Source organism: Nomia melanderi, unplaced genomic scaffold (assembly GCF_051020985.1).
Source record: "Nomia melanderi isolate GNS246 unplaced genomic scaffold, iyNomMela1 scaffold0090, whole genome shotgun sequence".
In the NCBI taxonomy this organism is placed as follows: Eukaryota; Metazoa; Arthropoda; class Insecta; order Hymenoptera; family Halictidae; genus Nomia; species Nomia melanderi.
In genome coordinates, this window is record NW_027475205.1 from 133,445 (window position 1) to 157,533 (window position 24,089).

The window sequence follows — 24,089 nt, forward strand, 5'->3', positions numbered from 1 at the left end:
AGGGACTCTTTCCCTGTACCACCGCCCTTGGTGATGGTGTGTGGGCGGTGGGAGTCCCTCCTACTCTCGGGGGCGTTCTTCTGGCTCCGGTCGGAGCCGCTACCGTCCTCCGGGTGGTGGTGGTGACAGTTCTTCTGCCCACCTCCACCGAGACTTTGGCACCCCTCATACTCCGTGTCACCCGCCTTTGGGTGGTGGCAGGCGGGCTCCTGACGGGCGGGGTTCTTGCGGGAGGGGTGCCAGTCGACCCCCTGGTAGCGGGGGCCGCTCTTCTGCCCGGTGGGGTGGGCCTCGTTGCGGTAGCGGCTAAGGGACCGGAGCCTCTTCTCGTAGCAGGCGCCCTTGCAGCCGGCGGCGATGTCCTTGGGGCAGCCGACCCCGATCGCCGCGGCGGGCTGCCGCTCTTCTGGACCGGTGGCGTCCCCTTAGGTCTGGGGTAGGTTGGTTGGTGGGGGGGCGGGGGCGCGGGCCGGGCGCTGGTGGTGGGCCCAATCGTTATTGTTAACGTGGGAGTGCCGGACGGCGGCGTGCGATACGACGTCGTCATAGCCGTCGCCGCCGCCGTTACCAGCACCCCACGCAACGTAGTTTGTTTAGGGGCCCGCGCCTTGCCCCCCGTCGCCACCGGTCTCGTGGTCGTCGTCTTCGTCGTCGTCCTCGTTGTTGTCCCCGTTGTTGTTGCTGCTGTTATTGCCGCTGCCGCCCTTGTGCGCCGCATCGCGCAGGTGGTGGTGGCCGTCCCCGTTGGATCCCGCGCCGATGAAGGGGTGTGGGTGGGCGGGGGCGGGGGCGGCGACGTCGCGGCGCACGTCGTTTGCGGGAGCGGGGACTGGGCCGCCAAATTGGCAGCAGCTAACGCAGCAGCGCGCGGTTCTGCGGGGGCGGATGTCGCGGAACTCCCCCGACGCGAGGTGTTGCATGGACCGGTCGCACCTGTCACGGGAGGTGCACAAGTCCCACTCGGACTGTTCTGGTGGGCGGAACTATGTATATGGCCGTGGTGCAGCTTCACCACCTTGAGAGGGTACTTCCCGTCACCGGTGAAGCTGCACTCACGGCACTTGTATGTCACTACAACGCCCGGATGATACTTCCGGGCGTGCTTCGTCAAGTCCGAGTGGGACTTGTACACGCCACTGATCCTGATCCCGGGGACACCGAAGCAGGCAGGGCATCGGAACTCCGCCGGGAAGGGAAACTCGATTGTCAGGGCGAGATTATTACTCCCCTCGGTAGTGCAGGAGGTGATCGTCGCACTATCACCGCGGTCCTGCATCGCTCTTAAGACTAAGTCCTACGCTACGAGTGAGTCGAAAGAAGAAAGAGAGACAGAGTGGCTGTGGCAAATATTTCTAAGTGCCACAGCGAGGCGAAACGGGGAAGATAGACTAAGTGGGAATGACAGAGGAAGAGAAGAGAAAACTAAGTTAAAAGCGACAGAAGGAATACCGCCACGCGCTAACACCCTACTGACTCCGCCGGCGCTAAGTCCGGTGTCGAAGACTGCCTGGAAAAATGACAGCCTCCGACGTGGCAGTCGGTAGGGAGACTAACGGATGACGGTTGCGGAGGAGTGCAGCGATCTCGATGGAGGAAGAGCGACGGAATCGCCCACTCCACCGAGGACTGCACGGGGGTTGCACCGCAGGCGGGCCGACCTGACGTCCACTCACTAACGGGTGAGTGGAGTCAGCCTCCACGCGGGCGGTGACTGAAGGGAGAAGAAGGAGGTGGAGGCGCCACTCGACTCGGACCTCACGCGTCCCGGTCCGTTGACACACCTCAACGGATGGGAGCGATCGGAGGAGCGGGTGGACGCGTAGGGGTAAGGTAGAGGACTACCGACGATGATTCGAGCACCGCAGACGGCTGGAGACCGGCTGCGTTACCCTCCTCACTGCCGGGGGGATAGAAAGAAAAGAGAGACTCACTCGGCGCAGGAGTCCAGCGATGCAGGAGCGCTCTCCGAGGGGAATAACACCTCGCTCCTGATTCCTGATCCAGCGGTGGTAGAGGTGGATCAGGCGAGCCGTCCTTCCCGTCGGGGTTGCCGATGGCCAAGCCTGGTGGGTCGTTGCGGTGTTGGGTGACCCACGTAGAGGAAGACCAGGGTTGTCCAGGCAGGCCAGGGATGGTGGTTGGTCCTGGGTGAAGTCCTGGACCCTCGGTAGACCCTGGTCGTCCTCTCCCTCGGCTGTCCTCGGAAGCAGGATGCGTGGTGGTGCGCAGGTGGTGGTGCGCCGGTGGTCCTCCCGCGCAGGTGGGTGGCGCAGGTGTACTCCCGCGCAGGCTCGATCCGGTCCCGCGGCGAAGGCACTTATTACACTTCACCGCACAACACCTCGAGCACTGATCGTGTACAGACCTTGCCGCGCACACGCCCGATCGCAACTCGGCCCGCACTGTTGCGCAGTATCGCGACCCGTGAAGTTATAAAACTACCGCGGCGTCGGGTACTTATCGCGGAGTCAGAATACCAACAGGGACTATTTTTGGAGTCCAGCGAGCCGATCCGGCTATTAGAAAAGGTAGGGAGCTCAATTGCAGCGCAAATTGAGCCGTTTCCGGCGGCACTGCAGTGCCGGACCGACTCGCGGCGGAAGTGGAGCGAGCCCCAGCGATCCGCCTGACTCCAAAAATCAGGTTAATATTCTGACTCCGCGATGCGGAGTGTATCAGATATTAAGCTGATAAGAACAGATACAAGCGCTTTATTTTCCAAGTAATGTTCCCCCGGCCTTACAAAGTTCGGCCGAGGGTGGATGTACAATAGCGCCTTTATGGCGAAGGCAATGTTTTATAAATTATAGTATACCACGTATACAATTTTAGGTATAAATACAACTTTGTGGCTATGTTATGATTTTAATTCTTCAGTACGCATATCATCGATTTATGAATAATAAATTAATACGATAAAGAAAGATAATAAGTGGAACAAAAAAATAAGTAAACAGACACCAACATAGATGAATAAATAACGAAATAAATATATAACTAAATACTTAGATAAATAAATACATATATAAATAAATAAATAAATAAACAAACAAATGAGTAAATAATAAATAAATAAATAAATAATAAATAGATAAATAATAAATAAATAAATAAATAAGTAAATAGCCATATAAATGAATAGATAAATGTATAAATAGATGAATTAATAAGTATATGTTTGAATGCGTGGTTAATTTATAGATTTGTGTTGTTAATTGTTGACATAGCCGACACCAGGGTTATACGTTCCCCAGTCCTCCGCCATTAACAGATAAATTAATAATATAAATAAATTAACGGATAAATAATAACATTAAATAAAATAATAAAAGTAAATAAATAAATCGGAAGATAAACGGTGACAGTAAGATAATAGATAAATAATAAGATAGAAAGTGAGTCGGTGTACAATTAGCATGTTTGCTCAAATGTATAAAGTTAAAAGGGCGTGAGCGCGGGTATAAGGTCTGTAAGGCAGGGCATGCAGGCATTGAGGGGCAGTCAGGTATGGCGGAGAGAGAAGTAAGATAAAAATAAAAATAAAATGTAGATAGTATCAGAAATAAAATTGTTGTTAGTCAGTTGGTAAAATAGTAGTAAAGATTAAAATATAGATATCAATAGTTATATAGTCCATAGGTAAAAGAAGCGGATAGCTTAGTATTTAGCACCATTGTAACCAAAGTATAGAAATTATAAGCAGATAGAGCAGTAGAAAAATAGATGGAGTAAATAATTATAGATAAAATGATAAATAAATAAATAAAGTAAATAAATAGAATAGATAAGGTGTATATAAATAGGTAAAATAGGTTGAGAGTTGATTATGTAAAACATCCGCTCTGGGTTAGTTAACTAAAGCAAGTAGATTAAATAAGTTAGTTGGTTAAAATAATAAATAGATAAAAGGGGATAGAAAGATAAATATGTGACTAGATAGATAGGCAAATAATCGAACAGATAGTTAAATAAATAGTTAAAATGGGTAAAATAGTAAAATAATAAATAAATCAAAGAACAAGTATATACAAATAAATAGTCAAATAAATAATCAAGATAAATATCTAAATGGGTAATTAAATAAATGAATAAATTGACAAATAAATAAATAAATAAATAAATAAATACATATATGAAATTAATTTATACTACTTGCATTAGTTATTTAAAGTAGATGTTAATCTCTTTTTTCAAATTAATGGCCGCATTATACCAGGCTAATCCACTTACCTGTTTCTCTGCTGCTACCCTCCTGCTGCTATTCCCGCCTAGGTCGGGGGAGTTGGCCCCCGCAGATTTTCTATGGGTCGGCCTGGATCAGGGGCCGGGACATCCTCGGTGAGTGCCTCGCGATACTGGCGAACTCCCGATACGTGCTCCACGTAGATATCCCGGCTCCACCGGACAGTCTCCGACACAATGAGCCGGCGCATCAGAGATGCGTACCGATTACCGATACGCAAGATCTTCAGCACCGACTCATTGGCCGGATCCCACGAGCCGAGAGCACCGACGACGATCGCGGAGACCGCCACCCGATAACCGCGCCCTCCGAGAACGTCGGCCAGGGGCTTATACTTTTGTATTTTTCGCGCCCTGGCCTCCTCGAACGAAATATACTCGTTCTCGAAGGGCACGGTAACATCGACGATGACGATGCTCCTTGAGGGCTCGTGCCTAACAACAATGTCAGGCCTAAGAGCCCCCAGATCCCCGTCGATGCCCTCGACCGTCCGGTTAACAGCTGATAAGAACAGATAAAGGCGTTTATTTTTCAATAAATGTTCCCCCGGCCTTACAATGTTTGGTCGGGGGTAGATACAGCAACATTACGCCTATTGGCGAAGGTAGACATCCAAATAAGTTATCTTACTATGTAGGTTAATTCTACGATTACTAGTTATACAAGCATGGCTATTTAAATACATAGATGTGTTAAAGATTAAAATAAATAGACTAAATACATAAATAAATAAATAAAGAAAGAAAGAAGTTAATAAATAATATATAAATAAATAAATAAACAAATAAATGAATGATTAAATAAATTAACGAGCAAAAAGATTAACACACAAATAGATAGATAATAAATAACCAGACGGAAATAAAATCGATAAATAAATAAATAAATAGATCAACAGATAGTTGTGGACAGTTGTATGTTATAGTTGTAATAGTTAATACCGGGACATTTAGTACCCAGACCTTCGCCATGTAAATTAATAAGACAAAAGAAAATAAATACTAAATAAATACAAAATAATAATACATGATAAAATAAATACTTAATTAAATAAATAAATAGACATATAAATATTAAGTATAGTAGCTAGGTTAGAGGCAAGAGAATGTTACAAGGGCGTTTGCGTGCGCGGGTGCTTAAAGCGGCAGGCGTAGGACTAGAGCAGGCATGATGTCATGAGCTTAGCGTTAGCATGTAAGTACATAGTGGTTAAAAAAAAGAAAAAGAAGAAATAAAATGTAAAAACAAGGAAATGGAATGTAAATAAAAATGTAAATAAAAATGTAAATAAAAATGTAAATAAAAATGTAAATAGAATAGTAATAGATATGTTAATGAATTAAAACCAGTGTCCCGTTAAGATAGATAATAGTTGAAGTTCTAGTCAATAATAAAACATAGTTAATATATAGATTAAAGAGCGAGTAAAATAGAATAAAATAAAATAAGATAAAATAGAAAAAAGAAGTACAGAAAGTCAAGATAGCTAAAATAAATAAATAAATAAATAAATAAATCGATAAATAAATAAATAAATAAATAAATAAATAACTAAATAAATAAATAAATAAATAAATAAAAATAAAAAAATTTAGAAAAATTGAATAAGTTAATTAAATAAAAGGCATGCAACTACATAAGAAATAAAATAAAATCACAGGCAGTTATTAAAGCTATGTCGTATTTGGCTGTCTTATATTAGTTACATGACTAGAATAAAGCAGGGTTGGGTCACTTGGTTAAAATTGATTGTACTTACTTTGCTGCATCGCCTACCTGTACGTACTGCCGCTTATGTCGGGGGAGTTGACCCCCGCAGGTTATCGATAGGTCGGCCTGGATCAGGGGCCGGTACATCCTCGGCGAGTGCCTCGCGATACTGGCGAACTCCCGATACGTGCTCCACGTAGATATCCCGGCTCCACCGGACCGTCTCCGACACAATGAGCCGGCGCATCAGTGATGCGTATCGATTACCGATACGCAAAATCTTCAGCACCGACTCATTGGCCGGATCCCACGAGCCGAGAGCACCGACGACGATCGCGGAGACCGCCACCCGATAACCGCGCCCTCCGAGAACGTCGGCCAGGGGCTTATACTTATGTATCTTTCGCGCCCTGGCCTCCTCGAACGAAATATATTCGTTCTCGAAGGGCACGGTAACATCGACGATGACGATACTCCTTGAGGGCTCGTGCCTAACAACAATGTCAGGCCTAAGAGCCCCCAGATCCCCGTCGATGCCCTCGACCGTCCGGTTAACCCTTAACTCCCCTGGGAGTCGGCAGGCCTTAGCGATGCGGGAAACCACCGCATCGTGGCGAAGTTGCCAGGCCGCCGAGTGCGGACGACAGTGGCAAAGGACGTGGGGAAGGGATTCGAGCTCCGCCCCACATCGCCGGCAACGCTTGTCACCCTCACTCCAGCGTCTTGCCCCGTTAAGAGGCAAGACGTCGAGGCGAGCTCGGTGTATGAAGCGCCAATCGGCGAAGCGGGTGAAGTTGCCGCCACGGAGGAAGTGGTTTGAAGCACCACTCCGCGACGACACCCCGAATACCTTCCCCTGGTCCTTCTTACGCTGAAGGCGTTGATGGTAATATTCTACCACCGCCATCCGCAATCGGCGGATGATCTGGCCCCTCGCCACGGGCGGAACTATGGTCTCCCGATCGCGAGAACCCCTGAGCGTAACCGAGAGCTCAGATCTCGCCTCGCTCCACTGCCAACGCAATCCGAGCAGGTCCCGACTCCTGCGTGCCGCGTTCCGTGCCCTCGACCACAGCGAAGAAACGTCCCCCCCGTCCCTGGCGAAGTACCCCTCCAGCGAACCAGAGAGGTACTCGGCCAGGTCATTGTTCGACGGGTTGGTATGGCCGATTTTCCTGGCTACAGCCTCGCGCAGCGAGTTCCAGGCCAACTCCCTGACCACCGCATCATCCGCCGTCAAAAGACGGAACGCATGAGCGATGGTCAGGACGTCGGCCATGTCAGCAAGCGGAAGCAGTCCACATCCCCCCCTACTGGGTGGGAGGTAGACTACCTCCGCGCTGGCCCGCTGCGGGAGGTTGAGCCAGGATTTGGCCATACGTCGCACTTGTTTGTCGACTTCGATTAAGGGACGCTTCTCCACGTGGGCTCCCCGCAGGTAGAAGTCGAGGCGTGGCAGTATAAAAGCTGCCACGGTCTCGGCCTTCTGCCACGGGGCCAAGAGGGAACGGTCGACGGCCTGCAGGTCCTGGACCAGCTCGTCGATCGTCAGCAGTGGGGTTTGACGGACCTGAAACCCGGTGGGAACGCCCAGGTGTTTATAGGGCTCACTGGCTGCCAGGGCGCGCATTTGCTGACCCTGGATGGTGAAGCGAGTGGCACGGATCCCGCGCGGCCCCCTGCCACGATGGTGGAGGGTCGCGCATTTTGCGGGATTAAACCGCAATCCGATGCCACTCGCCGCAGCATCCACTGCCTTTAGCAGCGTTTCCATGCCCTCCGGGGTGTCAGCGATCAACGCGAGATCGTCCGCGTACGCCAGGACACTGTGCCGATGGCCGTGCAACGTGTAACCCGCCGAGGTTCCGGTAGCTGCGCGCAGCACCGGTTCCAGGGCGAGGTTAAACGCCACAGGGCTCATCGGACAGCCCTGGCGCACCCCGGAGAGGATGGGAACGGGGTCGGTAAACCCATCGGCGGTCCGCACCCGCGTGGTGCAACCGTGGTACATACTCTTCAGAATATTCTGAAGAGTAGAGGGAACCCCGGCCTCCACGAAGGATTGGTAGATGGAAGCGTGGGGGACCGAGCCGAACGCGTTCGACAGGTCCAGCCACGCCACCACCACCTGACGCCCCCACCTGCGAGCGTCTGTAAGGGCTCCCTGCAGCACGAAGTTATGTTCGTAACACCCCTCGTACGGCAGGAAGCCCTTTTGCGCGGGACTTAGGCGCTTATTTTTGACCGACCACGCGACGAGACGGTCAGCCAGAACAGCGGCGAAGAGCTTCGGGGTCGTATCAGACATGGCCAGCGGTCGCCAGTTCGACAGGTCGTCGCGATCGCCCTTTTTGTGCACGAGCACAGTGTTGGAAGTTTTCCAACACGAGGGGACCGACTCCAGACGAAGACATAGATTAAACAAAGAGGTCAGCAGATGTGACCCCGGATCTGCCCTTTTTAGATCATTGTAAGTTAGACCGTCGGGACCGGGCGCAGAGTTTGTCATACGCCTGATCCGACGATCTACCTCACTCACTTCGAAGAGCTTCACCAAGGCCACATTGCTGGCCTCGTCTGGAGCCTCGATGGAAGGCGGGGGAGGCCTAGCTCCCAGGTTCCCCGCCGGTGAGTACATGTTGAGGAAGTACTCGTGTACCCTGTCCTTTGGCACTTTGCAGTGCAAGGACGGGCCCATGAGCACCTCCTGAACAGCACGCCGACGGTTCTGCCTGAAGAGCCGTTGTATACGCGTAGCCTCCCTTACCTGGTCCCCCCGCGTTGGTCCACCTGGCAACACAGGACGATCGCGGTGACCGTTCGAACCGCGAGCCGCTTGGTCGCCCAACACGACCCCAGCCCCCGCACGCTGTTGGGGCCTATCCGTCCCGCCCCCTCTCGTGGTCGGTCCCTCGACTCTGAAGCCCTGAAGGTATGCTGCGATTTCCCTCGCAACATCCTCCAGCTGCTCCAGGGAGCCAGCGTTCTGCGCCATTCCGATCAACAACTCTCTCTCCGAAGGAAACGCTTCCCCGACCAAAGGCCGGATGGCGCCCCTTCTTCGAGAGGGCTGCCCGGATGCCGCAGGACGCCTGGGCTCACGAGGTCCCGAGGCACGCGAGGGTGTGGTCGGTCTGCGACTTCTCGCAGGTGCGGTCGCCTCCGTCGCGGAGGCAGGAGCACCCCTCACGGTTGCATCCACGGGGACGGGCCTCCGATTATCCCTCCCCGCGCGATTCAGAACTACCCCTTCCCGCAAGGTAGAAATGGAGCCGGGGGCACTACGGGGGACGCTCGGGAGTCGCGTGGGGCTAGCAGGTGTTACGCTACTCACCGAGGATTCTCCGGAGCACCCTGCTCCAGGCCGATGCGCACTGTTGTGCGCAACGCTGTTGTTATTGTTGCTGCTGCTGCTGCTGCCCGGTGGCGGCCGGGCGGGGGACTTTTCCCGCGGTGGTTGGGCGGGCGGAGGCGTCGTCCTCTTCACTGGCGGCAGCGGCTGCGCCTCCTCGTCGGACGACGAGCTGGACGACGGGATCCCGCGGTGGTGGCGTCGGCGGGATCCAGCGGCGATTCGCCACGGCTCCGGTGATGAATCGGGGCTAACGACTGCCCCGGCCGGCTGCGGCACCTCCACCTCTTCGATGGGTGGGAGGAGCAGGGCCGCTGGAGATGGTGGTAGCGGCCTGGCCACCATCGCTCCTCCCACAATAGGCAGGGGGGTCATTATCGGCCCCCCGCTGCAGGTGGTGGTAACGGTGGAGGTGCACAACGTCACCATACTCGCCGATGTTACCGGAGACGGAGCCCCCTGCTCGCCGCGGATGGTCGGCGGCGTCCTGGGGCTCCGGTGCTTCCTCGGTGGGGGGCTGCGTTTTGGTGGTGTGGGCCCGGGCGATGCGGAGTGTATCAGATATTAAGCTGATAAGAACAGATAAAGGCGTTTATTTTTCAATAAATGTTCCCCCGGCCTTACAATGTTTGGTCGGGGGTAGATACAGCAACATTACGCCTATTGGCGAAGGTAGACATCCAAATAAGTTATCTTACTATGTAGGTTAATTCTACGATTACTAGTTATACAAGCATGGCTATTTAAATACATAGATGTGTTAAAGATTAAAATAAATAGACTAAATACATAAATAAATAAATAAAGAAAGAAAGAAGTTAATAAATAATATATAAATAAATAAATAAACAAATAAATGAATGATTAAATAAATTAACGAGCAAAAAGATTAACACACAAATAGATAGATAATAAATAACCAGACGGAAATAAAATCGATAAATAAATAAATAAATAGATCAACAGATAGTTGTGGACAGTTGTATGTTATAGTTGTAATAGTTAATACCGGGACATTTAGTACCCAGACCTTCGCCATGTAAATTAATAAGACAAAAGAAAATAAATACTAAATAAATACAAAATAATAATACATGATAAAATAAATACTTAATTAAATAAATAAATAGACATATAAATATTAAGTATAGTAGCTAGGTTAGAGGCAAGAGAATGTTACAAGGGCGTTTGCGTGCGCGGGTGCTTAAAGCGGCAGGCGTAGGACTAGAGCAGGCATGATGTCATGAGCTTAGCGTTAGCATGTAAGTACATAGTGGTTAAAAAAAAGAAAAAGAAGAAATAAAATGTAAAAACAAGGAAATGGAATGTAAATAAAAATGTAAATAAAAATGTAAATAAAAATGTAAATAAAAATGTAAATAAAAATGTAAATAGAATAGTAATAGATATGTTAATGAATTAAAACCAGTGTCCCGTTAAGATAGATAATAGTTGAAGTTCTAGTCAATAATAAAACATAGTTAATATATAGATTAAAGAGCGAGTAAAATAGAATAAAATAAAATAAGATAAAATAGAAAAAAGAAGTACAGAAAGTCAAGATAGCTAAAATAAATAAATAAATAAATAAATAAATAGATAAATAAATAAATAAATAAATAAATAAATAAATAAATAAATAAATAAATAAATAAATAAAAATAAAAAAATTTAGAAAAATTGAATAAGTTAATTAAATAAAAGGCATGCAACTACATAAGAAATAAAATAAAATCACAGGCAGTTATTAAAGCTATGTCGTATGTGGCTGTCTTATATTAGTTACATGACTAGAATAAAGCAGGGTTGGGTCACTTGGTTAAAATTGATTGTACTTACTTTGCTGCATCGCCTACCTGTACGTACTGCCGCTTATGTCGGGGGAGTTGACCCCCGCAGGTTATCGATAGGTCGGCCTGGATCAGGGGCCGGTACATCCTCGGCGAGTGCCTCGCGATACTGGCGAACTCCCGATACGTGCTCCACGTAGATATCCCGGCTCCACCGGACCGTCTCCGACACAATGAGCCGGCGCATCAGTGATGCGTATCGATTACCGATACGCAAAATCTTCAGCACCGACTCATTGGCCGGATCCCACGAGCCGAGAGCACCGACGACGATCGCGGAGACCGCCACCCGATAACCGCGCCCTCCGAGAACGTCGGCCAGGGGCTTATACTTATGTATCTTTCGCGCCCTGGCCTCCTCGAACGAAATATATTCGTTCTCGAAGGGCACGGTAACATCGACGATGACGATACTCCTTGAGGGCTCGTGCCTAACAACAATGTCAGGCCTAAGAGCCCCCAGATCCCCGTCGATGCCCTCGACCGTCCGGTTAACCCTTAACTCCCCTGGGAGTCGGCAGGCCTTAGCGATGCGGGAAACCACCGCATCGTGGCGAAGTTGCCAGGCCGCCGAGTGCGGACGACAGTGGCAAAGGACGTGGGGAAGGGATTCAAGCTCCGCCCCGCATCGCCGGCAACGCTTATCACCCTCACCCCAGCGCCTTGCCCCGTTGAGAGGCAAGACGTCGAGGCGAGCTCGGTGAATGAAGCGCCAATCGGCGAAGCGGGTGAAGTTGCCGCCGCGGAGGAAGTGGTTTGAAGCACCACTCCGCGACGACACCCCAAATACCTTCCCCTGGTCCTTCTTACGCTGAAGGCGTTGATGGTAGTATTCTACCACTGCCATCCGCAATCGGCGGATGATCTGGCCCCTCGCCACGGGCGGAACTATGGTCTCCCGATCGCGAGAACCCCTGAGCGTAATCGCGAGCTCAGATCTCGCCTCGCTCCACTGCCAACGCAATCCGAGCAGGTCCCGACTCCTGCGTGCCGCGTTCCGTGCCCTCGACCACAGCGAGGAAATGTCCCCCCCGTCCCTGGCGAAGTACCCCTCCAGCGAACCAGAGAGGTACTCGGCCAGGTCATTGTTCGACGGGTTGGTATGGCCGATTTTCCTGGCTACAGCCTCGCGCAGCGAGTTCCAGGCCAACTCCCTGACCACCGCATCATCCGCCGTCAAAAGACGGAACGCATGAGCGATGGTCAGGACGTCGGCCATGTCAGCAAGCGGAAGCAGTCCACATCCCCCCCTACTGGGTGGGAGGTAGACTACCTCCGCGCTGGCCCGCTGCGGGAGGTTGAGCCAGGATTTGGCCATACGTCGCACTTGTTTGTCGACTTCGATTAAGGGACGCTTCTCCACGTGGGCTCCCCGCAGGTAGAAGTCGAGGCGTGGCAGTATAAAAGCTGCCACGGTCTCGGCCTTCTGCCACGGGGCCAAGAGGGAACGGTCGACGGCCTGCAGGTCCTGGACCAGCTCGTCGATCGTCAGCAGTGGGGTTTGACGGACCTGAAACCCGGTGGGAACGCCCAGGTGTTTATAGGGCTCACTGGCTGCCAGGGCGCGCATTTGCTGACCCTGGATGGTGAAGCGAGTGGCACGGATCCCGCGCGGCCCCCTGCCACGATGGTGGAGGGTCGCGCATTTTGCGGGATTAAACCGCAATCCGATGCCACTCGCCGCAGCATCCACTGCCTTTAGCAGCGTTTCCATGCCCTCCGGGGTGTCAGCGATCAACGCGAGATCGTCCGCGTACGCCAGGACACTGTGCCGATGGCCGTGCAACGTGTAACCCGCCGAGGTTCCGGTAGCTGCGCGCAGCACCGGTTCCAGGGCGAGGTTAAACGCCACAGGGCTCATCGGACAGCCCTGGCGCACCCCGGAGAGGATGGGAACGGGGTCGGTAAACCCATCGGCGGTCCGCACCCGCGTGGTGCAACCGTGGTACATACTCTTCAGAATATTCTGAAGAGTAGAGGGAACCCCGGCCTCCACGAAGGATTGGTAGATGGAAGCGTGGGGGACCGAGCCGAACGCGTTCGACAGGTCCAGCCACGCCACCACCACCTGACGCCCCCACCTGCGAGCGTCTGTAAGGGCTCCCTGCAGCACGAAGTTATGTTCGTAACACCCCTCGTACGGCAGGAAGCCCTTTTGCGCGGGACTTAGGCGCTTATTTTTGACCGACCACGCGACGAGACGGTCAGCCAGAACAGCGGCGAAGAGCTTCGGGGTCGTATCAGACATGGCCAGCGGTCGCCAGTTCGACAGGTCGTCGCGATCGCCCTTTTTGTGCACGAGCACAGTGTTGGAAGTTTTCCAACACGAGGGGACCGACTCCAGACGAAGACATAGATTAAACAAAGAGGTCAGCAGATGTGACCCCGGATCTGCCCTTTTTAGATCATTGTAAGTTAGACCGTCGGGACCGGGCGCAGAGTTTGTCATACGCCTGATCCGACGATCTACCTCACTCACTTCGAAGAGCTTCACCAAGGCCACATTGCTGGCCTCGTCTGGAGCCTCGATGGAAGGCGGGGGAGGCCTAGCTCCCAGGTTCCCCGCCGGTGAGTACATGTTGAGGAAGTACTCGTGTACCCTGTCCTTTGGCACTTTGCAGTGCAAGGACGGGCCCATGAGCACCTCCTGAACAGCACGCCGACGGTTCTGCCTGAAGAGCCGTTGTATACGCGTAGCCTCCCTTACCTGGTCCCCCCGCGTTGGTCCACCTGGCAACACAGGACGATCGCGGTGACCGTTCGAACCGCGAGCCGCTTGGTCGCCCAACACGACCCCAGCCCCCGCACGCTGTTGGGGCCTATCCGTCCCGCCCCCTCTCGTGGTCGGTCCCTCGACTCTGAAGCCCTGAAGGTATGCTGCGATTTCCCTCGCAACATCCTCCAGCTGCTCCAGGGAGCCAGCGTTCTGCGCCATTCCGATCAACAACTCTCTCTCCGAAGGAAACGCTTCCCCGACCAAAGGCCGGATGGCGCCCCTTCTTCGAGAGGGCTGCCCGGATGCCGCAGGACGCCTGGGCTCACGAGGTCCCGAGGCACGCGAGGGTGTGGTCGGTCTGCGACTTCTCGCAGGTGCGGTCGCCTCCGTCGCGGAGGCAGGAGCACCCCTCACGGTTGCATCCACGGGGACGGGCCTCCGATTATCCCTCCCCGCGCGATTCAGAACTACCCCTTCCCGCAAGGTAGAAATGGAGCCGGGGGCACTACGGGGGACGCTCGGGAGTCGCGTGGGGCTAGCAGGTGTTACGCTACTCACCGAGGATTCTCCGGAGCACCCTGCTCCAGGCCGATGCGCACTGTTGTGCGCAACGCTGTTGTTATTGTTGCTGCTGCTGCTGCTGCCCGGTGGCGGCCGGGCGGGGGACTTTTCCCGCGGTGGTTGGGCGGGCGGAGGCGTCGTCCTCTTCACTGGCGGCAGCGGCTGCGCCTCCTCGTCGGACGACGAGCTGGACGACGGGATCCCGCGGTGGTGGCGTCGGCGGGATCCAGCGGCGATTCGCCACGGCTCCGGTGATGAATCGGGGCTAACGACTGCCCCGGCCGGCTGCGGCACCTCCACCTCTTCGATGGGTGGGAGGAGCAGGGCCGCTGGAGATGGTGGTAGCGGCCTGGCCACCATCGCTCCTCCCACAATAGGCAGGGGGGTCATTATCGGCCCCCCGCTGCAGGTGGTGGTAACGGTGGAGGTGCACAACGTCACCATACTCGCCGATGTTACCGGAGACGGAGCCCCCTGCTCGCCGCGGATGGTCGGCGGCGTCCTGGGGCTCCGGTGCTTCCTCGGTGGGGGGCTGCGTTTTGGTGGTGTGGGCCCGGGCGATGCGGAGTGTATCAGATATTAAGCTGATAAGAACAGATAAAGGCGTTTATTTTTCAATAAATGTTCCCCCGGCCTTACAATGTTTGGTCGGGGGTAGATACAGCAACATTACGCCTATTGGCGAAGGTAGACATCCAAATAAGTTATCTTACTATGTAGGTTAATTCTACGATTACTAGTTATACAAGCATGGCTATTTAAATACATAGATGTGTTAAAGATTAAAATAAATAGACTAAATACATAAATAAATAAATAAAGAAAGAAAGAAGTTAATAAATAATATATAAATAAATAAATAAACAAATAAATGAATGATTAAATAAATTAACGAGCAAAAAGATTAACACACAAATAGATAGATAATAAATAACCAGACGGAAATAAAATCGATAAATAAATAAATAAATAGATCAACAGATAGTTGTGGACAGTTGTATGTTATAGTTGTAATAGTTAATACCGGGACATTTAGTACCCAGACCTTCGCCATGTAAATTAATAAGACAAAAGAAAATAAATACTAAATAAATACAAAATAATAATACATGATAAAATAAATACTTAATTAAATAAATAAATAGACATATAAATATTAAGTATAGTAGCTAGGTTAGAGGCAAGAGAATGTTACAAGGGCGTTTGCGTGCGCGGGTGCTTAAAGCGGCAGGCGTAGGACTAGAGCAGGCATGATGTCATGAGCTTAGCGTTAGCATGTAAGTACATAGTGGTTAAAAAAAAGAAAAAGAAGAAATAAAATGTAAAAACAAGGAAATGGAATGTAAATAAAAATGTAAATAAAAATGTAAATAAAAATGTAAATAAAAATGTAAATAAAAATGTAAATAGAATAGTAATAGATATGTTAATGAATTAAAACCAGTGTCCCGTTAAGATAGATAATAGTTGAAGTTCTAGTCAATAATAAAACATAGTTAATATATAGATTAAAGAGCGAGTAAAATAGAATAAAATAAAATAAGATAAAATAGAAAAAAGAAGTACAGAAAGTCAAGATAGCTAAAATAAATAAATAAATAAATAAATAAATAGATAAATAAATAAATAAATAAATAAATAAATAACTAAATAAATAAATAAATAAATAAATAAAAATAAAAAAATTTAGAAAAATTGAATAAGTTAATTAAATAAAAGGCATGCAACTACATAAGAAATAAAATAAAATCACAGGCAGTTATTAAAGCTATGTCGTATTTGGCTGTCTTATATTAGTTACATGACTAGAATAAAGCAGGGTTGGGTCACTTGGTTAAAATTGATTGTACTTACTTTGCTGCATCGCCTACCTGTACGTACTGCCGCTTATGTCGGGGGAGTTGACCCCCGCAGGTTATCGATAGGTCGGCCTGGATCAGGGGCCGGTACATCCTCGGCGAGTGCCTCGCGATACTGGCGAACTCCCGATACGTGCTCCACGTAGATATCCCGGCTCCACCGGACCGTCTCCGACACAATGAGCCGGCGCATCAGTGATGCGTATCGATTACCGATACGCAAAATCTTCAGCACCGACTCATTGGCCGGATCCCACGAGCCGAGAGCACCGACGACGATCGCGGAGACCGCCACCCGATAACCGCGCCCTCCGAGAACGTCGGCCAGGGGCTTATACTTATGTATCTTTCGCGCCCTGGCCTCCTCGAACGAAATATATTCGTTCTCGAAGGGCACGGTAACATCGACGATGACGATACTCCTTGAGGGCTCGTGCCTAACAACAATGTCAGGCCTAAGAGCCCCCAGATCCCCGTCGATGCCCTCGACCGTCCGGTTAACCCTTAACTCCCCTGGGAGTCGGCAGGCCTTAGCGATGCGGGAAACCACCGCATCGTGGCGAAGTTGCCAGGCCGCCGAGTGCGGACGACAGTGGCAAAGGACGTGGGGAAGGGATTCGAGCTCCGCCCCGCATCGCCGGCAACGCTTATCACCCTCACCCCAGCGTCTTGCCCCGTTAAGAGGCAAGACGTCGAGGCGAGCTCGGTGAATGAAGCGCCAATCGGCGAAGCGGGTGAAGTTGCCGCCGCGGAGGAAGTGGTTTGAAGCACCACTCCGCGACGACACCCCAAATACCTTCCCCTGGTCCTTCTTACGCTGAAGGCGTTGATGGTAGTATTCTACCACTGCCATCCGCAATCGGCGGATGATCTGGCCCCTCGCCACGGGCGGAACTATGGTCTCCCGATCGCGAGAACCCCTGAGCGTAATCGCGAGCTCAGATCTCGCCTCGCTCCACTGCCAACGCAATCCGAGCAGGTCCCGACTCCTGCGTGCCGCGTTCCGTGCCCTCGACCACAGCGAGGAAATGTCCCCCCCGTCCCTGGCGAAGTACCCCTCCAGCGAACCAGAGAGGTACTCGGCCAGGTCATTGTTCGACGGGTTGGTATGGCCGATTTTCCTGGCTACAGCCTCGCGCAGCGAGTTCCAGGCCAACTCCCTGACCACCGCATCATCCGCCGTCAAAAGACGGAACGCATGAGCGATGGTCAGGACGTCAGCCATGTCAGCAAGCGGAAGCAGTCCACATCCCCCCCTACTGGGTGGGAGGTAGACTACCTCCGCGCTGGCCCGCTGCGGGAGGTTGAGCCAGGACTTGGCCATACGTCGCACTCGCTTGTCGACTTCGACTAAGGGACGTTTCTCCACGTGGGCTCCCCGCAGGTAGAAGTCGAGGCGTGGCAGTATAAAAGCTGCCACGGTCTCGGCCTTCTGCCACGGGGCCAAGAGGGAACGGTCGACGGCCTGCAGGTCCTGAACCAGCTCGTCGATCGTCAGCAGTGGGGTTTGACGGACCTGAAACCCGGTGGGAACGCCCAGGTGTTCATAGGGCTCACCGGCTATCAGGGCGCGCATTTGCTGACCCTGGATGGTGAAGCGAGTGGCACGGATCCCGCGCGGCCCCCTGCCACGATGGTGGAGGGTCGCGCATTTTGCGGGATTAAACCGCAATCCGATGCCACTCGCCGCAGCATCCACTGCCTTTAGCAGCGTTTCCATGCCCTCCGGGGTGTCGGCGATCAACGCGAGATCGTCCGCGTACGCCAGGACACTGTGCCGATGGCCGTGCAGCGTGTAACCCGCCGAGGTTCCGGTAGCTGCGCGCAGCACCGGTTCCAGGGCGAGGTTAAACGCCACAGGGCTCATCGGACAGCCCTGGCGCACCCCGGAGAGGATGGGAACGGGGTCGGTAAACCCGTCGGCGGTCCGCACCCGCGTGGTGCAACCGTGGTACATACTCTTCAGAATATTCTGAAGAGTAGAGGGAACCCCGGCCTCCACGAAGGATTGGTAGATGGAAGTGTGGGGGACCGAGCCGAACGCGTTCGACAGGTCCAGCCACGCCACCACCACCTGACGCCCCCACCTGCGAGCGTCTGTAAGGGCTCCCTGCAGCACGAAGTTATGTTCGTAACACCCCTCGTACGGCAGGAAGCCCTTTTGCGCGGGACTTAGGCGCTTATTTTTGACCGACCACGCGACGAGACGGTCAGCCAGAACAGCGGCGAAGAGCTTCGGGGTCGTATCGGACATGGCCAGCGGTCGCCAGTTCGACAGGTCATCCCGATCGCCCTTTTTGTGCACGAGCACAGTGTTGGAAGTTTTCCAACACGAGGGGACCGACTCCAGACGAAGACATAGATTAAACAAAGAGGTCAGCAGATGTGACCCCGGATCTGCCCTTTTCAGATCATTGTAAGTTAGACCGTCGGGACCGGGCGCAGAGTTTGTCATACGCCTGATCCGACGATCTACCTCACTCACTTCGAAGAGCTTCACCAAGGCCACATTGCTGGCCTCGTCTGGAGCCTCGATGGAAGGCGGGGGAGGCCTAGCTCCCAGGTTCCCCGCCGGTGAGTACATGTTGAGGAAGTACTCGTGTACCCTGTCCTTTGGCACTTTGCAGTGCAAGGACGGGCCCATGAGCACCTCCTGAACAGCACGCCGACGGTTCTGCCTGAAGAGCCGTTGTATACGCGTAGCCTCCCTTACCTGGTCCCCCCGCGTTGGTCCACTTGCCAACACAGGACGATCGCGGTGACCGTTCGAACCGCGAGCCGCTTGGCCGCCCGACACTTCCCTAGCTCTCGCACGCTGTTGGGGCCTATCCGTCCCGCCCCCTCTCGTGGTCGGTCCCTCGACTCTGAAGCCCTGAAGGTATGCTGCGATTTCCCTCGCAACATCCTCCAGCTGCTCCAGGGAGCCAGCGTTCTGCGCCATTCCGATCAACAACTCTCTCTCCGAAGGAAACGCTTCCCCGACCAAAGGCCGGATGGCGTCCCTTCTTCGAGAGGGCTGCCCGGATGCCGCAGGACGCCTGGGCTCACGAGGTACCGAGGCACGCGAGGGTGCGGTCGGTCTGCGACTTCTCGCAGGTGCGGTCGCCTCCGTCGCGGAGGCAGGAGCACCCCTCACGGTTGCATCCACGGGGACGGGCCTCCGATTATCCCTCCCCGCGCGATTCAAAACTACCCCTTCCCGCAAGGTAGAAATGGAGCCGGGGGCACTACGGGGGACGCTCGGGAGTCGCGTGGGGCTAGCAGGTGTTACGCTACTCACCGAGGCTTCCCCGGAGCACCCTGCTCCAGGCCGATGCGCACTGTTGTGCGCAACGCTGTTGTTATTGTTGCTGCTGCTGCTGCTGCCCGGTGGCGGCCGGGCGGGGGACTTTTCCCGCGGTGGTTGGGCGGGCGGAGGCGTCGTCCTCTTCGCTGGCGGCAGCGGCTGCGCCTCCTCGTCGGACGACGAGCTGGACGACGGGATCCCGCGGTGGTGGCGTCGGCGGGATCCAGCGGCGATTCGCCACGGCTCCGGTGAAGAATCGGGGCTAACGGCTGCCCCGGCCGGCTGCGGCACCTCCACCTCTTCGATGGGTGGGAGGAGCGGGGCCGCTGGAGATGGTGGTAGCGGCCTGGCCACCATCGCTCCTCCCACGATAGGCAGGGGGGTCATAATCGGCCCCCCGCTGCAGGTGGTGGTAACGGTGGAGGTGCATAACGTCACCATGCTCGCCGATGTTACCGGAGACGGAGCCCCCTGCTCGCCGCGGATGGTCGGCGGCGTCCTGGGGCTCCGGTGCTTCCTCGGTGGGGGGCTGCGTTTTGGTGGTGTGGGCCCGGGCGTTGTAGGGATGGCCCGGGTTGCTGTACGCAGCCCCCTTTCCGGTGCGACGTCAATCGGCGAGGGAGGTGACGTTAATGACGGGGCGCCTGCTGTGACGGCGGCGTAGGATGGTGAGGCCGCCGTCCTTACCCCCGAGGGTTTCCGTAAGGCGGCCCGAGGTGGTGTGGGGCCGCTGGAGGGACTCTTTCCCTGTACCACCGCCCTTGGTGATGGTGTGTGGGCGGTGGGAGTCCCTCCTACTCTCGGGGGCGTTCTTCTGGCTCCGGTCGGAGCCGCTACCGTCCTCCGGGTGGTGGTGGTGACAGTTCTTCTGCCCACCTCCACCGAGACTTTGGCACCCCTCATACTCCGTGTCACCCGCCTTTGGGTGGTGGCAGGCGGGCTCCTGACGGGCGGGGTTCTTGCGGGAGGGGTGCCAGTCGACCCCCTGGTAGCGGGGGCCGCTCTTCTGCCCGGTGGGGTGGGCCTCGTTGCGGTAGCGGCTAAGGGACCGGAGCCTCTTCTCGTAGCAGGCGCCCTTGCAGCCGGCGGCGATGTCCTTGGGGCAGCCGACCCCGATCGCCGCGGCGGGCTGCCGCTCTTCTGGACCGGTGGCGTCCCCTTAGGTCTGGGGTAGGTTGGTTGGTGGGGGGGCGGGGGCGCGGGCCGGGCGCTGGTGGTGGGCCCAATCGTTATTGTTAACGTGGGAGTGCCGGACGGCGGCGTGCGATACGACGTCGTCATAGCCGTCGCCGCCGCCGTTACCAGCACCCCACGCAACGTAGTTTGTTTAGGGGCCCGCGCCTTGCCCCCCGTCGCCACCGGTCTCGTGGTCGTCGTCTTCGTCGTCGTCCTCGTTGTTGTCCCCGTTGTTGTTGCTGCTGTTATTGCCGCTGCCGCCCTTGTGCGCCGCATCGCGCAGGTGGTGATGGCCGTCCCCGTAGAATCCCTCGCCGATGAAGGGGTGTGGGTGGGCGGGGGCGGGGGCGGCGACGTCGCGGCGCACGTCGTTTGCGGGGGCGGGGACTGGGCCGCCAAATTGGCAGCAGCTAACGCAGCAGCGCGCGGTTCTGCGGGGGCGGATGTCGCGGAACTCCCCCGACGCGAGGTGTTGCTCGGACCGGTCGCGCCCGTCACGGGAGGTGCACAAGTCCCACTCGGACTGTTCTGTTGAGCGGAACTATGTATATGGCCGTGGTGCAGCTTCACCACCTTGAGAGGGTACTTCCCATCACCGGTGAAGCTGCACTCACGGCACTTATACGTTACTGCAACGCCCGGATGATACTTCCGGGCGTGCTTCGTCAAGTCCGAGTGGGACTTGTACACGCCACTGATCCTGATCCCGGGGACACCGAAGCAGGCAGGGCATCGAAACTCCGCCGGGAAGGGAAACTCGATTGTCAGGGCGAGATTGTTACTCCCCTCGGTAGTGCAGGAGGTGATCGTCGCACTATCACCGCGGTCCTGCATCGCTCTTAAGACTAAGTCCTACGCTACGAGTGAGTCAGAAGAAGAAAGTGACAGAGTGGCTGTGGCAAATATTTCTAAGTGCCACAGCGAGGCGAAACGGGGAAGATAGACTAAGTGGGAATGACAGAGGAAGAGAAGAGAAAACTAAGTTAAAAGCGACAGAAGGAATACCGCCACGCGCTAACACCCTACTGACTCCGCCGGCGCTAAGTCCGGTGTCGAAGACTGCCTGGAAAAATGACAGCCTCCGACGTGGCAGTCGGTAGGGAGAGTAACGGATGACGGTTGCGGAGGAGTGCAGCGATCTCGATGGAGGAAGAGCGACGGAATCGCCCACTCCACCGAGGACTGCACGGGGGTTGCACCGCAGGCGGGCCGACCTGACGTCCACTCACTAACGGGTGAGTGGAGTCAGCCTCCACGCGGGCGGTGACTGAAGGGAGAAGAAGGAGGTGGAGGCGCCACTCGACTCGGACCTCACGCGTCCCGGTCCGTTGACACACCTCAACGGATGGGAGCGATCGGAGGAGCGGGTGGACGCGTAGGGGTAAGGTAGAGGACTACCGACGATGATTCGAGCACCGCAGACGGCTGGAGACCGGCTGCGTTACCCTCCTCACTGCCGGGGGGATAGAGAGAAAAGAGAGACTCACTCGGCGCAGGAGTCCAGCGATGCAGGAGCGCTCTCCGAGGGGAATAACACCTCGCTCCTGATTCCTGATCCAGCGGTGGTAGAGGTGGATCAGGCGAGCCGTCCTTCCTGTCGGGGCTGCCGATGGCCAAGTCCTGGTGGGTCGTTGCGGTGTTGGGTGACCCACGTAGAGGAAGACCAGGGTTGTCCAGGCAGGCCAGGGATGGTGGTTGGTCCTAGATGAAGTAGTCCTGGACCCTCGGTAGACCCTGGTCGTCCTCTCCCTCGGCTGTCCTCGGAAGCAGGATGCGTGGTGGGGCGCAGGTGGAGGTGCGCCGGTGGTCCTCCCGCGCAGGTGGGCGGCGCAGGTGTACTCCCGCGCAGGCTCGATCCGGTCCCGCGGCGAAGGCACTTATTACACACCTCACCGCACAACACCTCGAGCACTGATCGTGTACAGACCTTGCCGCGCACACGCCCGATCGCAACTCGGCCCGCACTGTTGCGTAGTATCGCGACCCGTGAAGTTATAAAACTACCGCGGCGTCGGGTACTTATCGCGGAGTCAGAATACCAAAGGGACTGTTTTTGGAGTCCAGCGAGCCGATCCGGCTATTAGAAAAGGTAGGGAGCTCAATTGCAGCGCAAATTGAGCCGTTTCCGGCGGCACTGCAGTGCCGGACCGACTCGCGGCGGAAGTGGAGCGAGCCCCAGCGATCCGCCTGACTCCAAAAATCAGGTTAATATTCTGACTCCGCGATGCGGAGTGTATCAGATATTAAGCTGATAAGAACAGATAAAAGCGCTTTATTTTTCAACAAATGTTCCCCCAGCCTTACATGGTTTGGCTGGGGGTAAGTGTACAGGAGCGCCTTTATGGCGAGGGCAATATCTTATAGTTTATCATATAGCTCGTATACGTATCAACTGGTTATTCGTTTGTGGCTGTTTTGTAGTATTAAGTAATATACAAATAACGATGCGTATTAGAAGGTGGGCAAGCCGATACATAATTAATCGTGGCTGGAACCCGGATTCTGATTCCTAGGCCTTCGCCATTATAATAAAATAAATAACAAAAGAAGAAAAAAAAAAAAAAAACAATAGACTAGATAGAACATGCAGATAGATAAATAAATAATTAACTATTTGATTAAAACAAATAATAAATGAATAATAAATAAATAAATAAGTAAATAAATAATAAATAAATATATAAATAAATAATAAATAAATGAATAAATAAATATATAAGTAAATAAATAATAAATATATAAATAAATAATAAATAAATAAATAAATAAATATATAAGTACAAATAAATTACAAACAAATAAATAAATAAATATGTTATAAATATAGCGATAGGTAGAGGTTAATATTGCATAAAATGGGCGCGTGCGCGTGGTCAGGTACAGTGAAGCAGCATGCGAGAGGCAGGGGGGGGCGGCATAGGCAGAAGTTGGGTTAGTGGAAAATAGTGTAAGTACTCATAGAGAATATTAAGATAACATAAAAAGAAAGAAAGAAAAATATAGTAGAGTAAAATAAAGTAAGTTAAAAGTATAAGAAAAATAAAAATCATAATGGTAAATTAGAAGCTAGTCAATTTAGTTAATATAATACAAATTAAGCTAAAATAAGGTATAATCAATAAAAGTCTGTGATAAAAGATGTTGATAGGTAAAACCAGTGTCCCTTTATGTACTGTATTAGTCATGTATCTAGTCATTATTATAATATTAGTTAGTACGGTTAAAATCTAGTCAATGTGGAGGTGAATAAAGATAAAGATGTTAATAGTTAAAATGTAGTTAATAGTTAAAATGTTACAAGTCGGGGTAGACAAATAAAAGAAAAGAAAAATAAAT

General features: G+C 52.9%; 2 pseudogenes; both read right to left on the reverse strand.

Annotated features, from left to right (window-relative positions):
• Positions 1-2,548: 2,548 nt before the first annotated feature.
• Positions 2,549-2,727, reverse strand: LOC116434477 (U2 spliceosomal RNA; annotated as a pseudogene).
• Positions 2,728-22,862: 20,135 nt separating this feature from the next.
• On the reverse strand, positions 22,863-23,043 carry LOC143175453 (U2 spliceosomal RNA; annotated as a pseudogene).
• Positions 23,044-24,089: the final 1,046 nt, after the last annotated feature.